The sequence below is a fragment of the Panicum hallii genome, chromosome 7 (assembly GCF_002211085.1).
Source record: "Panicum hallii strain FIL2 chromosome 7, PHallii_v3.1, whole genome shotgun sequence".
In the NCBI taxonomy this organism is placed as follows: domain Eukaryota; kingdom Viridiplantae; phylum Streptophyta; class Magnoliopsida; order Poales; family Poaceae; genus Panicum; species Panicum hallii.
Window position 1 is genome coordinate 4,736,353 of NC_038048.1, and position 4,689 is coordinate 4,741,041.

At 46.1% G+C, this 4,689-nt stretch overlaps 1 non-coding gene across 1 annotated transcript; it reads right to left on the reverse strand.

Annotated features, from left to right (window-relative positions):
* Positions 1-2,906: 2,906 nt before the first annotated feature.
* LOC112901755 lies at positions 2,907-3,046 on the reverse strand. The gene has a single exon (XR_003230344.1). It is a non-coding gene; the product is annotated as a small nucleolar RNA Z247 (small nucleolar RNA).
* Positions 3,047-4,689: the final 1,643 nt, after the last annotated feature.

A 4,689-nucleotide genomic window follows, 5' to 3' on the forward strand; every position in this document is an offset into this window, starting at 1 on the left:
GGTTTCAGTACCAATTGGAGCAGGCGTATCCGCCTGGGTTTCAGCGCCACTGTTGGCCGTTTGTGCAGAGGAGAGTCGTGCACTGTCTTGACCATTTTGAGCTCCAAATTGAATCGAATTTCCTCTGGTTTGTTCTTGCAGATCTGACACGACACTAGTAATAGGATTATTAGTAATATTAGGATCAATGCCGCCTACATGCCCCGGGGTAGAACTAACAATATGTTCGGGTAGGAGGAGGATTTCTTGCCGAAGCCTAGCTCCAGCATTCTCATGGAGAGTTTCAAAAGGGAAGATAGATTCATCAAACACCACATCACGAGAAATATAAACACGCCTAGTGGAGACATCAAGACATTTAAATCCTTTGTGAAGAGAGCTATAGCCAAGGAAAACACATCTTTTAGAGCGGAAGGCGAGTCTTCTAGTGTTGAAGGGTCGAAGGTTTGGCCAACAAGCACAACCAAAGATACGAAGAGATGCATAGTCTGATTTTTCACCAAGGAGAAGCTTAGTGGGCGTGTCGTAATCTATAACCTTACTAGGAAGGAGATTAATCAAATAAGTGGCGGTCAAGAAAGCCTCATCCCAAAATTTTAGGGGTATGGATGCATTGGCAAGAAGAGCTAAGCCAACTTCAACTATACGGCTATGCTTCCTTTCAGCAAACCCATTTTGTTGATGAGCATGTGGGCTGGAAACTCTAAGCGTGATGCCAACTTTTTGGAAGAAAGAATTCAAGCCCTCATATTCGCCTCCCCAATCAGTTTGCATAGCAAGGATCTTTTCATTAAATTTTCGCTCAACAAGATTTTGGAAGTTGTGGAAGACTTGAAACACTTCAGATTTTTTCTTAAGCATGTAAATCCAAGTGTATTTACTGTAGTCATCAATGAAACTCACGTAATAATCATATCTTCCAACAGAAGTAGGGGCTGGACCCCACATATCAGAATGTCAACTTAAGGGGAGAAGAAGACGCATTATTCGACTTATAATATGGAAGTTGGTGGCTCTTTGCTCTTTGACAAGAATCACACACTGAATCATTACTATTATCATCAAGAAAAGACAGATTATTTTTCTTGAGAACATGTCTAACAATGGGAAGAGAAGGATGACCCAAACGACTATGCTTATTAACCCCAAACGCTAATTTACGAGAGCTTGCTTCAGAAGAATTTAGACCAAGAGGATAAAGACCTCCTTCACATCTTCCTTGATGAAGAACCGTCTTCGTTGCCCGATCCTTAATAAGGAAAAAATTGAGGTGAAACTCAAAGAAGATGTTATCATCTGAGGCTAAACTATGGACAGAAGCAAGGCTTTTATGTGAGCTAGGGACATGCAAGATGTTTTTCAAGAACAATTTTTTTATTGCGGTATGTAAAGCTGCATGACCAATATTACTAATTGTCATACCTGAACTGTTTGCTGTGTGAACTTGATCATTGCCTTCATATCTATCTCGCACTATTATCTTCTCCAAATCACTGGTGACGTGATCGGTTGCCCCACTCTCCGCATACCAGTTTGTGTCAACTCCATAGGCAGCCGAGCTTGAGCCGCCATTGTTGTTGGTAGGGGGCTGGTAGTCTTCTTCAAATCTGTACCAACACTCTAGGGCAGTATGATTAGTTCTTGTGCAGATTTGACAGCGAGGCTTACTGCTTGAGCCTCCTGATTTTCTGCTGTTCGGGTTGCCGCGTCCTCCTTGAGCACGACCACCCCTGCCGCACCCGCGATTTCCACCATGACCGCGAGAGTTAGGGTCCGTTTGGTTGAGCTGTGGATTCCTGAGAATCTGATTTCAGCTGCCAGCTGTGGGAAATCAGCTGTGAGCTGCCAGCTGTGGGAAAGTTGAAAGCTGTTTGGCGAAACAGCTGTCAACTGTGGATTCTAGATGCAAATGTCTATTATACCCCTGTTATATCCCTGAGTTGAGTATTAGTGTTTACATGTACTTATGTAGCAATATGCAAAACTATTATTTATTGTAGAACAAATTTTATTTTAAAACTAGCCAATAAGCTTGTAGAACACAACATAAGGGATTCAATAAATTTTAGGTTGTATTTTTCTGATTTGCCTTACGAATTTTAAACGATTTTACAAGTTGCAGCTCTATACAATTTAACCTTTACAACCAGGTCCCTGACTTTATGCACTGAGAACCCTAAAACGACCTTAATCTTTGCAATGTGGTCCTTGAGCACAGCTGCACCGGAGGGGCTTCAAATTCCGGCAATGGGAGGCTCGGCCGGCGGCGAAGGGTCGTGGGGGAGCACTAGGTCCGCGAGGGGAACTCGTTCAGAGGGTCGGCCGGGGGCAGGGAGCGGCGCGGGGCCGGGGGCGCCGCGGGGTGAGGCGGGGCCGGGGGCGGCGTGGCCGGGGGCGCCGTAGCCGGGGCTGGGGGCGGGGCGGCCGGGAGCGGCGCGGCCGGGGGCGGGGCGTCGGGGCGGGGGCGGCGCGGCCGGGGCAGGGAGCGGCGGGGCCGGGGCCGGGGGCGGCGGGTCTGGGGCGGGGCTGGGGCGGGGGCGGCGGGGCTCGTCGGGGCGGCGGCGGCCGGCGGCGCAGGGGTGGTTGGTTCGCTCGGGAGAAAGAAATAGACGAACCGGTACGTGTGTAATGGATGGCATGGTGGGTAATTTCCACCTCAACGCGGTGAAACGCGGTGCAAAGCTGGGGGGTACCAGCTTTCTCATTTGTACTGCGAAAATCACTAGATTTTGGAGAATCGATTTCTATAGTTAAGCCCTTTGGTTGGGATTTCAGCTTTCATGGTTGAAATCACTTCCTGGAAGCTGAACCAAAGGGAGCCTTGGAACCTCCTCGGCCTCTAGAAGCTGAATTGGCCGTTGATTGATACGGCCCACCGTTGGATTCTTGTAGCATCTCTAGCCGCAGCTCATATGACATAACTTGTGCATACAAGTCATTGAATGGATATTGGATCTGAGCGGCCAAGAACAGAAGAGACAACAGGGTTGTAATCATAATCAAGACCATTAAGAATAAAAAATACCATCTCATCTTCTTCAATCTGTTTTCCAGCCGTGGCAATCTCATCTCCTATGGATCTCATCTTGTGGAAGTAGGCTGAAACGCTCATACTTCCTTTCTTGAGACTTGCAAGCTGCATCCTCAAGTTTGTGACTCGTGCACGAGATTGTGACGAGTACATATCCTCCAGGGCCTTCCATACTTCAGACGCTGTCTTCAGCGTCGCGACCTGTGCCAACACCGTGGTAGAGAGGGAGTTGACCAGATATCCGAGGACTTGCTGATCCTGTGCCAGCCAAATCTTGTACGCCGGGTTGGGGACGGTTTGCTTCTTGTCGTCCTCCATGGTCTTCGCCGGCGCTTGATCTGTTCCGTCGAGGATGCTGTCAAGTTGGGCGCCTCTGATCGGAGGAAGGACTTGTGCTTTCCATAACAAGTTGTCACGGGTAATTAAGCTTCTCGGAAACCGGTGGTCTGAGATGTGTTGTGGAGGTGGCAGAGCTTGACGCCATGGCAGTAGACGTAGCTAGAGGAAGGGTGCTCTGATTACCATAAAAGAAAACAAGGCAATAGGGTAATCGTGGCTGCCTATCTTGGCTAGCTCATGCCTTTGTGTTATATATGGGAAAATCCCGAGATGTACATGAGTTTTAGTACAACACGATGCACTAGCTAGTTTGGTTCAAACCAAGTCTATCTCTAAGTACATGTTATCGAATCTAACATGGCTGAACCAATACTAGTCAAGTACAGAAGACATACACGTTCATATGACGTGTTTACAATCCAACTCAGAAACAAGTGCTAACAAGTTCTTTTAACAGGAATGCCATATCCCACATGAAAACGAGTGCACAAAGAAACAGCAACATGGCGATTTCTTCATCTTGGGCTGGGCAGTTCAGGTCTCTGCACGCTCTCTCTGGAACAAAGCAAAATCAGTCAGCTTGGTTTGCAGTAACCAGTCACCAGTGAATGCCAGCTATTTTTAATATCTACTTGGGTTTGAAATAATACTTATTGGTTTTGCGGCAATGCAACAGCCAAAAAAAAAAGTCATGGCTTGTTGGGATGTATAAGCTATTCGTAGTTTTGTTTCTCGAACCATGTCTCCTAGTTTTGGACCTGTTGCTCGGTATTAAGGCATCATAATGGACCAAGAAAAGGATACTACACTTGAAACTTAGCATTTTACTAAACCATAAGAAACATCAATGCGAGTAAAGAAGCCACATGATTCTGAATAGCGAAGAAAATTATGATTTGAACAGGGCAAAATGATGGCAGTACGTCAGCTCAAATGATTAATTGAAGAATTGTAACATCCTGCAACAAGACTCTTTCTTCTAGATACAATGACATGCAGTTCTCCTGCATGTTCATGAAAAACAATTTAATTTGGTGCATGGCCACCTAGGTGTCTCGGGGTACCCATTAGTGCATCAAGGGTTAGTTAGCAAATTTAGTCGCCCATGGTGTCAATAACTCAAACATGTAACTAAGATGTAACAAGCAAAATAATATTTGTTATACAAATAGTAGATGATAGATTCCCATTACCTGTTCAACCAACACAGCAAGTTAGCATAACTGAGGACAGTCTCAAGCCCGGTTCAAAGTATAAGCTCCAACATCACCACTGCCTACAACACAAGAGAAATAACTCCACATGATGGGAAAATTCTG